At 39.3% G+C, this 13,565-nt stretch overlaps 1 long non-coding RNA gene across 4 annotated transcripts in view; it reads right to left on the reverse strand.

Annotated features, from left to right (window-relative positions):
- Nucleotides 1-514: 514 nt before the first annotated feature.
- The window catches only part of LOC135942897 (uncharacterized), a 67,171-nt gene continuing 54,120 nt past the window's right edge, over nt 515-13,565 (reverse strand). For all 4 annotated transcript variants that reach the window (XR_010575141.1, XR_010575142.1, XR_010575139.1 and 1 more), the window contains one exon: nt 515-697. This is a non-coding gene — a long non-coding RNA (uncharacterized LOC135942897). The remainder of the gene's footprint in view (nt 698-13,565) is intronic.

Raw genomic sequence — 13,565 nt, forward strand, 5'->3', positions numbered from 1 at the left:
AGCAGGCACTTAAAACATTTCTCAACCATGAAGTAATTGGCTCTAAAATGCGTAAAGGAAAAATTCAATATAATAAAAACTAGGCGGGCAGTTTAAATTGAAGACAGCTATCAAAAAGAAAAGGTGATAATTACCACGACAAATGTTGTTGTTTGACCTTCAATTCAAGCGAATATTCTAATGATAAAGCAAATTTAAAGTCAAATGTCGTTAGTAAAAAAGGATTCTTCCAACTTTTAATTTATTTAAATTGATTTTAAGAAAAATTGTTTTATTACACGATTTATGACAAGTTTATGGACCATTGAATTGTGATGGCTTAATTGCGTATGATTGGACTTACGCACGGGAAACTCGAGTTTTGTGGTGCTGGAAGCGTTCCAAACATGAAATAAACCTTCGGGTGGAACCAGGGGAGAGACCAATTTGGCGTATGTTGCCATTTTGGCCGTGGATCATAAAAATGTTCTTGAATTAATTGGATCGGCGAAGAAATCACAAATTGCGTGGTAACTAGTTTTTCTCAAATTTTATTGCAGACATAGCCTATTCATATGCGATTACATCACGTCGGCAACATGAGGGTATACACACTTTATCCAAAGTCCATTTGGAAGCAATCCATACCCGCGGGGATCCTTAGCGCCACGACTGCGTCTTGAAGATCTGTAGAAACGGCAGCCTTACGTAAGCCGACCTGTAATCACGGTATGCCGGGTTAGATAAGCGCGTATGACCATAATTTGCGTTTGGATGGACGCGCGATAAGCGGTGCGCAGACTGCCAATTGGGTGTCTGCATCGTCAGGTCGGCGGTGCTAGCTACCTTATTTATACTGGCGAATAAATTCTATGTTCGACTCTCGTGAGCTCGCGAACGGTGCTATTTGAATAATGAGAGAGTGCAAATTGTTTGCAAAAATATTTACGACGGCGCACCGACTTTTGCAGAGGCGTATCGCCGTCTCGCCATCTCGATTTCGGACACTGCTGGCTGGAAATTGGATGATATAATGCCCTTTATCGATCTATCAATTTAATTCGCTCGATAGAGAGAGGAGAAATTAAATAGCTTATGAGTTCTATCCCATTTTCACGATTCGAATTCAGTGCCAAGTGGGCTGGCTGATAAACATTTTGCTTCGATGATTAATGAATTGGAGATGAAATCCTCCCGATTTTATTAATAAGTTAAATTTATTGCTGGTTGAGTAATGAGCTTCAGGAGCTAATATTTTTGTTGTTTAGCTTGTTGTACTTTTCCAATCGCACTGCTGAGATGTTCAAAAACATTGCCGACCTGAAGGCCCACATGATGAATCGGCGTACGCAGCGGCGAAAACATTAATTTATTACTTATTCAATCAATAGCGTGGCTGCGAGCACTTTTCGAATATTGTAATTTGCATTGCCGAGAGAGTGGCGGCTAAGCATGTGTGTGATCTGATTCGGATTGAGCAACTCTTTCCCACATTAAATTCCAGTGAATTCAAATATGGTGTGTGAAATAAAAGTCATGCAGTTTTGACTATAAAAACGTACTTACGGTGCGAGTGCTGAAAGCATTTTCCAGCTCAAATGATCACGGCGTAATGTTAAACTATGCAAATCTCGAGTGCTCCGGAACATAAAGTGTGATTTACGCTAATTTATTCGCATTTAATTAGGGTGTGAGCAAGAAATAAGATATTGTGCCACGCCGGGGAAATTTATACCGAGAACTGAAAAGTTTCATCGGCTGTGCAAGGCGGCAGTGTCACTGTGTGTTTTTCTGCCGCTTTTCTCATGATTTCCGCGATTCATTAAGGACGTGATTTGCTTATTCAAGCAAGCGGCGCGAATCAGATAAAAAGCGGCTCGATTTCAAGAAATCGGCTGGTAAAATAAATAACCGGATCGCTGCATGGAAACGTCAACAGATTTTGCAGCTGATTGCGCTGAGAATCTGTCAGTGTTGTGTGTTAGTTTTATTGTTTTAGGAGTATTTGATTTGAATAAAACATTCAAGGTCTGATTTATGCAAAAGCCACAGCCGGCGAGATGCGCGGCTCTTTATTGAATTCACTCGCTCGTAGCAGCGGCATCAGCAGAGTTGTGAAAATATTTGAGATTAAAATTACGAGATTAAGTAGAGCTGCTTATACTGTATATGCATTCGAAGCCTTCACGTAGACTTATCTGGAATACAAAGCCCGATAATGAGAGCGAGATTAAGATATTAAGTTGTCAAAGGAAGTGTCGCTCGCAGAGATCGAATAATAGCCGCTCCAGAGCGCAGCATCAGCCAATGCAAAAATAATCAGCTTGGCAGCAACACCAGCAAGCAGTGTGTCTGCATTTACTGCGGTAATAGCCCCGTCGCGCGCGAGTCGGGAAATGATAATAACAGAGTTGCTTCTATGCAGCAAAGCAAATAAAAGACAGCCTGCACGCAATCTTGTATTTGTGTGCACTGTTCGCAGTGTGCTTTTGTGCGAGAGCGGGTGTTTTATTGCCCCTGCACACCAGGAAACAATGCAGCGTCGATTTTGTGATCTGCACGAACGCAGTGGTTTTGAAGGAGGAATTTTCTCCATGCGCCAACTGCGTCTTCTTTGCAGTTAATCACGTCTCGTGATCAGTGATCATAACCGTTAAGTTTGACACACCATAATACATAAATTTGTATTTTATGATTTTTGTAAATGTGTTCATAAGAATATTGGAAAGGATTTTAGAATTATTGCCTCATTCCTGTTAGTGATTATCGGTTGGAAAAAGTAAAGACAGGGAGTAAATTTCAAGAAAGGTCATTTTCTAGCACGACAATAGTTTTATTGAAAGGCCCAATGGTCACGTGCTTGAGAGTGAAGGTGAAATAGTTATAAAAGACGACCTTTTATGTAAACAAGGAAATGACCGGATTAAATTCCTTTCCTCAATCCAACTCTTCAGGGTCTCTTCTGCAGCAAATTTAGTTGTTCTCGTGCAATTTACTTGATGTTTATTCTCACTTATAAAATACAATTAATATCACATAATATGACTTCCAAGGGTAATAAAACGTGAGAAAGGGCACCACTCCCGACATTAAAAAAAATCAAACAATGATATTACTTGTAGGCGTTTCCATTTTAAGTTCTGTTAAAAGCAGAAGATTCCAAGGCAGTCTATGAGTTTTGTCATAAATAAGCTGTGATAATTTTTAAGGAACATCCGCAGAGCAAAAATATTGTCAACTTTAATTGCAACTCATTAATAACATTTTTTAGAAAAGTAAATTTCTTCTCCCTGCTGAAACCTAACAGACTTTTTTTTGCTCGAAGTGCCAAACACAGCGGACGGCTTCACTTCATTATATTTTTTTTCCATAAAAAAGTGAGACGGGAGCAGTCAGTTTCACTTCCTACGCGGCCATTGGATTCCTATTGTAGGCTCCAAGGTATGTATCACATCGAGAAGATCTGTAATTCCTGACAGGCGCTTTATGGTTTGTTGTTTCTCAACGCTGTCAGACAGAAAATCAAAATGTTTATGTGAATGAGTGCATGCCCAGCCAGTGAAAAATAAACTCGCGTTGATCACACACTGACTACAGCCAGTGACAAGCGGAATTTCGCTCCGCTTTATATGTGTGCTGCATTGCACAATCGCAGCTGCACTTTTGAAGCTTTTGATTAAGTGATATTTCAAGCAGCTCACACACACACACACACACACACACACGACTGGCAGCGGGAAAGAGAGTGTTGAATTTTCCATCTTGATTGGTTCTGGACCCCGTCACAACTGCTGCATTGTGTATGTCTCGAATGCCAATAAAATCTCGGCGGTTGTGGCCCAAAAACAGTTTTTGCTCGCGTCGACGAACATCAAGTACCCAACCCACGCTCGAGTGGAATTTCAGCTGGAATTGTGTCCAAAATCAAACTGCTTTTCAAAGAGCTTGTCCGACATGACAAGAATATAGAGGCCCGATTGTAAATTAGAATAAGCGTCAGACGAACAGATGCAATAAGTTGATGTCATTTGTTCGTTCGATCATCTCGCTTCAGCAGCGATATGGACACTTTATTCAAACAGCTCAACCTCCGCAGCTGACCTGTTGACCTCACTTAAACTAAATGAATGCTCGCTTGTGGGAAAGTGTCTGACGTTTTAAGGTGTTGTTATTGCGGCAAGAGATCGTTCAATTTCCTTCTGAAGGCTTTCATAAACAAACACATTCTGTTTTGATAATAAATTTTGGTTACAAATTCACGCTCTACCTTTGATCACATTTTTAAATTTAATTTTCTTATATTACAAAACAAATTTAATCAAATACACATGCATGCTGTTCCCATTTTTTCAACTCCATTGCTTGGACTTGCCTTATTTTTTTACGCAACGCAAATCATTGGAATTTGAACTATTGCATTAGTAACTCTTAAAATGGACAACTCCCTCATTGTTTCTAAGTTACGAAAGAGTAATTGCTCTCTTTGGAACAGCAATAAAAATATGAGCAGCTGCCAATAATGCATAATTGAATTTACCCATGCCCACTAAACCTGCGTGTGCATACTCACTTAATATTTTTCCGATTGCATTTGTAACAACAGCAATATTTTAATGAGAATCTCGCACTCGAAGCGGGCACATAAACATTTCACTGTTTGAAGTTGTAAATGGAACTGCCGCCCTGCCGGTAAACACTTTTCAATGCGAATTAATTAACGTTGTTATTATTCTTTATGATGCTAATTTACTCAGTTTCTGTCTGTGTGTGTGCACACGTACTCGCCGGTGTTCAATACGTCATACAAGTGCACACAAGGCGTGTCTCTGCTCTTTCAAATAATAAATATGAATAATTCGAGCAATCAGTAGCTCTCGTAAGGGCGGTCTCAGCACCGTAAACCTCGCGGGCATTTTGGTGCTCGAGTTTCAATATCTCAGATTAAAATTGATTATCTCCGCCTGCATCTACGATAAATTAAAATTATAATTATTGCGAAATGACAACTTTGATAGTTTGCATAACTGCTTTTAAATTTCGCAATATTTCTGCTCAACGGGTTTGGCTTTCATCTGTGTCTCAGAACGGATTTTTGTACACAATTCATTCTATATGCAAATATGCCCTTTGGGTGCAACTGAGAATCAAGATATGGTCATCAGAAAGACAAGTAGCTGCGAAATAAAGAATTATTTTCCACGCGCATGGTGAGTTGAATGACCATGTTTCTCGAATTACATGTGCACAGTCTGCCCGCATTTGCGGTGTTAGAGGCAAAAAGCAAATTTCACACCTGACGTGTCAAACCAACACTCGTTCCAGACGAAAATATCAAATATCTTCACTTGTCTGCCTAGAAACAGACTGGATGTAAGCTTATTATATTTTAGTCTGTTTGGCGACGGAACCACGTATTTGAGGTTCATAATCATTATCCTGTCCAGCGTTCAACAACTCGTTATTTTACACAACATCGTGCTACTTTTTGGCACTCGACCGAGCGCCCGTGTAATTGAACCTTTGCATTTGCGCTGTCATATAAAATTTTAGAAATTTACAGCCGGTCAGGTGTGTCGTAAGATGATTAGTAGTTGCCTGAGAGTAGATTGAATAATATCGCAAAAAATCTGCTGCGGTAAATCAAAGAGCGAAATCCTGTAGGCTTAAGGGTATCACACAATTTTTTAATATTAATTTAAACTACAAGGACTTTTCAGTACATAATAATTTTACTTGTTAAGTCTGATTATGATTGAAAACATTGACTAACCCTATAAGGTTTTTTTAGAATGTAAGATTTTTAAGAGTAATATATGATAGAGCTTAATCCAGAAAAAAACGTGCTGCCATAATTTTGACCAAACTTTGTGGGTTAAGATGGAGCCAAATTTTCATCAGGAAGCACCATAAATTTTTGAGAAAAATGGCTGGACATAAATATGTATTTTTCAAATGGCAAAAACTGTCTCCTTATTTGACTGTATAACAAAGATACCCGTCAAATGATATAATTCTCGGCAAGACAAATCAGATTCGCTTGAAATTTTAGAAATCCAAGTTCAATCTGAATTTATCAAACAATCCACTCAAAGTCCATATAATAACTCAATAATGCCAGTAGATATCAGTTAATTGCCAGTAAAAGTAAAAACCCACTTAAAAATTTGATTTATGGTCTAACAACATTATAACATTTAAAATTTAATGAGACGTAGATTATACCCCTGGATTATTATTATTATTTTTTTAAGGACTAGATGTAATTGATTCTGTAAATCATAATTGATGGACTATAAGATAAGTTGAAATTTTTATTACAGAGGTCAAATTTCGCGTGCAGCTGGTAACATAGCAACTTTGCAATCGAGTTTCGGCACGAGCAATCCTCTCCCTAAGGGAGGGCACAGAGGCGGCGGCGGTCACTGTACCTGAACCGTCGCGTTTTTTGCCTTTGGTCTCTCCGCTCCGCTCCGGCAGCAATCTTCAATGAAAGTTTGTCGCTCTCTTTGTGCGAAATAATTAGCAGGCGACTAATACACATCCGCAATGGTGATAATAAAAGTACTTTTTGTGATTAGCACCGGGCAGCGGGTCGGACAAAAAGACTAATAATGGTGTCTACAAGCTTGACAGCGGCTTTCTTTTCATTTGGCTTGAAGGGTAAACAAACGCTTCTCGATTGGGCTTGCCAAAAAGAAGCCCGTGGTTGATGGGACTTTATTAAGCTTGACAGAGGTTCAGTCTCGTATTAAATTGAGCTATTTGAATATTAACATATGCACACATAGTTTCACAAAGCTGTTCCCCGATGTGAAGCGGCTATTTAAATAAATTTGGATATAAATTAATTTAGAAGCTAGCTCAAAACGTTGATGGTTGAGCCTTCTTTTTTGATTGCTTCATTACGAAATTAATTTTTCACTCTGCAAGTGAAGATAAAAATTTACTCTCTGAGGGGCAATAAATTGCAGCGCTGGTGCAAAAACACATGCGCTCCGCGTCAGTGTGAATTATATTTATAAAAGCTGCGATAATTTTGAACACGAGTTTTAAATTAAACGTGTGTGCGAGCGCAACACTTTCTGTACAAGCGAGTTTTGCGCACAAAGGAACGAAGGCTTGCAGTGATTGACCTTTGGCGCCGAAACTTGTAAATTCGGTTTGACGCGCTGCATTCCATGGCGTGGTGCGTTTCGCTTAATTTCTCGTGCCAATGTACCAATGGCCGAACACGCTGGCGCGGCCGCTTTTGATTTCAACTCACACTTCTCTGTCAGTCTCGTTTAAAATCATACGAGACTTGACAGGCAACTGGCGCGAAAAAAGGCAGAGTCGGGCCGCAAAAAAATTGGCGGCTTTGATTTCGGGCGGCGGCGCGTGAGTTTCCAGCCCGAGATGTATTGTCCGACAGTAATTTGGCATTTTATTGCCAATTACCGTTCGGGACGTATCACACTCGACGGCTGGAATGCGGCTTGGTGACGGATTTTCGGTCGTTAAAGTGACGAGACGGCAGCCACGGCCACCCATGCACTTTTGCATGTCTCATGCCGGACAAAAAGACGCAAGGAGTATGCACAGGCGGCAGCAGCTTTCTCCTGTCGCGGCTGATGGAATTAATAACGCTATCCTACATCTAATAATGACGCAATTAGAACCTTTTAACAAGTGGCTATGGCTGAAATTTGCACATCGTGCGTGCTCTCGATTTTCTATCAGTCCTTAGTGAACTAATTTGCATACGCTATTTAGATCATTTTCGGGACCCCACGGTGTTATTAAGTTTAATAACACCATTATCCAACCTATAAAGTTTAAGGTCTACTTAAAACAAAATTGCTGCTGAGGAACCTCATGACACAGGCACTGATATCATATTTCTTTAATAGCGGTACGTCCACATTCTCGTGATATAATTATGATAATTACGGTGGTATCTAGTTTTCAGGATCAAGGCTGATATGCGGGTAATGTTTGTATAAATTTCGGTTGCAATTAGACTTTATTTAGAAGCTATTAAATATTATTATACAACGTGATCAACTACATGCTTGAAAATGTATCTTTTACTGCCTCAACTTTACACATGCTTGGTGTCTCCATCCTTCAAATATTCCGACTGTGCGGCAGGTCAGCCTGCACAACAACAATCAGTCCCATTTGAATTGGAAATGAGCCTCGGAAGGAGTTTGCTGAACGTTTCATTTGTCACACATAGTAATTTGAGGCTGACTGACTGCTGAGCAATAATCGAGGCATCGCTGTGTTCCTCCCACATATTATTGTCAGGCGGGGCTGGAAATTTATTCCAAAGAGCGAGCATCGTGTGTGTGATTGATCGACACCGCCGGCTTGACAAAGTAAAGGAAACAATAAACAAAACACACGAAAAAATCTTTCACTTTCCTCTTCCCTGCGCGGCGTGACCCATTGTCATTGTCGCTGAGTCAGAGTTATCTGCAATCACTTTCGTGAGAAAACGATGCGGTCGCATGCGATAATATAATACATTGATCGCTTTTACTACTTCCTTCATTCGACTGATGGCTTAATGCGTTCTCTGCAACAATTATTAATTAAAAGTTTCGGTTTAACGACCGACACGTGTGTGTGAGAGGGGAGGGAAAATTTTGAACAATCTGATCTACTTTTTGCTGGTTGGCATTAGAATGGTTTAAACCGATTTAGTTGTGCTTGCCGCTCATTCAAAACCGATCTATCTCCTTTGCTGTCACTGCAAATTCTGGAGTACATGCGCTTGATATTAATAAGAAAAGTGCTCTTAAGATGTCTTGATTAGAATCTAATTACGCCAATTAATGGTTGATATCTTGCGCGATCGACAGCTCATTCCCAATCGTTATTATATAATTAAGATTTTCCTCAAATTTATTATCTCGGTCCACCTGCGTAACAAGGTTTTTTAGAAATCTTGACATATTTCAATTCCGAATTATCTTGAAGTTAAGATCAGACTCCAGTTAAATAGATGGACTTGCAGTTTACAACACTATTACGCTTTTAATAAAAGCTTATTTTCGATCTTGTCTTGATATTTCACGAAGTCATTTTATTCGTTGGTAGCTGCCAATGAAGGCAGAAGCACACGAGAGTGTAAATATTTTTTCCAATACAGATTCTTTCTTATTTATTTTTCCGCATTTTACAACAAAATCATGCAGGAAATTTTTTGTGGAAATTCAAACGGGAAAATAATCAGCTCATTTAATTTAAGCATCAAAAAATGATTTCTAACTTTGGTATATTTCTGAAAACGAGTTTTTTTATTTCAATTGTACAATTTTATAAATATGGCGTGAAAGCAATGATTTTAGGCTAGAGACAAGCCGATTAATTTTTTTCGTATGTGCGTCAGTGTGTTCAATATATCAGGCAAAAAAGGACTGAATTTTTTCCACTGTGTTATTCGCTACGATCTCACTATAGCAAATAATAATATGTTAGGCAATAAAAGCTGACCTAATCGCAATAGAATAATTACTGCTCTTCAAGTTGGACATTGACCAAGGATATGGCTATAATTTTTATACACATGTGTCGAGGAAAAGAGGCCAATTCAGAAAGTTTGCACCTCATTTTTTTTAATCAAGTTGGACGTAACCGTTAATACAACGCCTCTGATTTACCATCACGCAAACGTTCAAAATTCGTGCGTAAATGTCCAGCAAAAATAAGTTGTGTGTTTGCAGCAAGAATAAAAATCACGCAACATCAAGGTGAATTAAATTGTAAAAAGCGTATTGAGTAAGAGTGCCTGTCAAGAATTATGTATATTCAAGCGATCGGTTGGTTCATAAAACAGTGCCGGAACATAAAAAGTATTCGCAACGTGCCACGCATTCGACTTTTTTTATATTTTGATATCGAATTAAAAGTGTCAGAGGCCGTTTATACACCGAACTGGTGCACTTAACAAGGAAATGAAGCGTGCGTGTTCGCAATCCGCTGTTTCGCGCAGACACCTGTACATCTCGCGGCACCGTGCCGCAATAATAATAATAATGCTCGAACTCATATATGTGTATGTACAGACGCTACAGACGCAATAGGCTCTTTTGTCGACGAGACAAGTGTGCTGAGGCTGAAGCTGAAGCAGCAGTGACGGGAACTTCGTAATTTAAATACACGCACACGGCAAAACTGGCTGCAGTGGCTCTGATTGCATTATTATATATTCTATGGGGCCTGGCACGAACACAAATACGATAGGTTAAAACTCAATCAAGCTCACAGCTTCCATTGCTAAATTAAAATGTTTCCCCGCTGCGATTTGATAATTAGGCGTTGTAATCAAGCCATTTTTTGTCCTGCTTAACATTTTTTTTGTGCTGTGCAGGAGAAATTTTTACGAGAGCAGGAAATACTCGCTGAGTCATTGGGCTCACGGGCCTATTGGAAATCTGCTGATCTGCTTTTGTCCAGGTGATGAGGCTATTTGAGCTGACTCCCTTTGTGCCCCTCCACGCTTTCCATTAATTCAGCTTATCGCGACGTGTGCGGCTGCCTTGTCAACATCCAAATTTATGTGCCCATCGCCATGCAAATTTCTAAATTGCAGCGGAAATTATCACAAGCGCTACAGAACTGTGCTCTTAGTTAATCAAAATTAATAATTGGCCGAGCTTCTGAAATTGCTTCTCAGCGGAGGATTATTAAAATAAATTATCTGCCCAGCGAGGGGGACTACAAATCTTTAAACTCCATTAAATTACTAATGGCTGGCGAGCGCGCGCAGCAGTAGAAGTTTATCCATTTTAGAATAAAAAGCAGTCTGTTGCGCCGCGGAGCTTCTGTGATACCGCGACCACACAACATTCAACCTTCAGACGAGTAGATTATGCAAAGGGCTTTAGGAAAGCAGGTGATTCGATCCGATTCGTGAATTTAATTGACCATCGGAATTTTTAGCTTTTTTGAATAAAATATTGCTTTCTAAGGAAATGTGAGGGACAAAATCTTCGAAGACTATATAATGCTTGGGAATTGTGGTTCATCGGTTAATTTTTTTCTGATGTAAACAAGTTTATACGTCACTCTGAGGCCTCATTTTTTGTGGCTCTAATATTTTCTGAATCCAAAATAATCGATTTTTTTTTCTTCAAAGGGTTCAAACCTTTAATTTTTAACTGTGAAAGAGCTTTTGAAAATAAAACATCGGAATTATTATCTGGATATCATTATCTTCATTTAAGTAACTAACACTTAATACTTTTATTTATTTAATAACTCTTTTGTTAGCTTTTTGCAGAGGTAAATATGAAATTATGAAGATTTTCTGAAAGGTCCGAGTTTGAATTAAAGTATTTTTAAAATTTAGATGAGAAAGTAACAAACGGAAGAGCCGGTAATTCGAATCCAAGGTAGGACTTTTCACCAATTCCAGTTGTGAGAGGGAATTGCCCTGTTGAGGTAATCTGGCGCGCGCCGCATGATTCGTAGTTGATCAGCAATGAAGGGAAAACTTGCGGCTCGCGCTCGGATAATCAATCAGCAGAGTGCTTTCATACATCATTATTATTATTTAGAAAATGTTAAAAAAGCCGCAGCAACTCGAAGCCTGGTCGATCGAGTGTGACCGCCACTCGGCCAACTCTCAACATCCGAGCTGGATGTGTGTGTGTGTGTGCGCATGCAACTGGGCATTTATAGTATAAATATTTGCTGATTCGCGCGTGATAATACGGCAAACACACACACACACACACTCGGGACGCCGCATGAGAGCAGAGCTGTAACTTTTAATAGCCCTGCCCAGGCCTCTGTAATTTCATTTTCTCCGGCGTAATAATCAAATTATTGCTGCCGCGGCTTCTTATCAGGTAATTGCTTGCTTTTCTAACAGCATAACTTCTGTGTTATCACATCACGTTTTTGTTATTTTGCAATCCGTTTTAATGTTTGTGCCAACACATGTTAGCGCTGGTTCAAAAGTTAATTGCCGCGGGGTTTAGTAAATAAACTGATTGTAAAATTTGGCTTTAATTTTGCCACCAATTAACCTTTTGTAGGTGCTTATCTCTGGGTTTTATAAGCGTTCACTCCGCTCAAGGCGAAATTTCATTCACATTAGGAACGATAATTGAAGTGCAGTGTCGTGGGAATGAATTCAAGCAGACGGCAGATATTCAAATTTCATTATCTCCTTCCATTAAAAGCGTAAGGACAGATTAGGAGAAGTCGTCTTTCCAAAGACGTGCTGCCCCGGTTGCATAACTTGCTCTGCACTTGCTCTGCGTTTCGCCTCCAGCTACTTTCAAGTAGCAGCCAGCCGGTGCACGCATTCGAATAAAAACACTCTGATGTAATGCAGTAATGCAGTGTGTTGTGTGAATCAGTTTTTATCGCACTCCTCAAAGGGTTGATTCTTGCACGTAACTTTTCTGATCGAGCCATGCAGGTGATTAATCACTTCTGCATTCAAACGCGCTAATGAGTGAATTTATGTCGCATTTGGTTATGTCCACTGAAGTGATGAATTGAAGTGCCAATGCGCGTTACGAGTTCAGTGACATCGATCATTGACACACCTGCCTGATTAAAAACTACCGGGTAAAATTTACCTTGTATTTTATTTTCATTGAAACTAAAAATAATTGTTTTTAAGTTTATTTTAGAACCAAAATCAACAAATACATAATAATATCTTCAATAAAGAGAATGGGGACCTTCTGTTTGTTTTTTCTATTTCAAATTAATAAATTTATTCAAAATTTAGATGCGAATTTCCATTTGCTAAAAAAACATCTTGTGCGCAAAAATTAAAATTATTAGGAACGCTGCTCAAATGAGATCATCCTCTGGCGTAGTGTTCTTGGCTGCGACAGAGACAAGAGGGCGGGCTCAGCTCGCCGCTCTCCGCACCGAATACCCATGATGGGCAAATGAAGTCATAAAAAAGCCGTACTTTTAGTGTAACACTAGCGCGCGCTGCAGACTGACTTTTAAAGTGGAGCACATACCCCGGCTGCAATGGGTGAAAGTATAAAGAGAAAGTGAAGCAGAAGGTGTGGTCCATTACTCGCGCGAGCAGAGGGAGAGAAAGAGCGGCGACCATACGAGATGGCCACCGCTCCGACTGGCCGGCCAGTGGTGCCCCTTATTAGCCGCCTCTGATTCATGGTGTCGTGCTGATTTCAATACACCCTCGCATTCAACTCGTCCTTTCCCATCCTGGTTCAGACAGATACTTGTGTGCCGGTTTTCTCCGGCGCATTTCAAAGTGTCAATGCATTATAAATTATATTATGAATATATTTCTTCCATCTTTGTTCATGCTTTAAAATTCTCATAAAATAATAATTACTTGATAAATTGATACAATTTAAAGTCGCAGCGAACATAGACACAGTTGGAAATTTTTTATTCCTCAATTCGTTTTTATTTCTTCAAACAAGTCATATTCCTAAACTATACTTTAAACTCATTTAACAGCAAATATTATTTAGAGTGATTGTGTAACAAGTTATAAATCATTTCTCATTTTTCAAACTCTGCTTGAACACAAATCTATAAACACAAACGCTTTTTAATTTTAATTAGGAGAAGTTGAATTTTTTGTGTTGAAA

The sequence above is a fragment of the Cloeon dipterum genome, chromosome 4 (assembly GCF_949628265.1).
Source record: "Cloeon dipterum chromosome 4, ieCloDipt1.1, whole genome shotgun sequence".
In the NCBI taxonomy this organism is placed as follows: domain Eukaryota; kingdom Metazoa; phylum Arthropoda; class Insecta; order Ephemeroptera; family Baetidae; genus Cloeon; species Cloeon dipterum.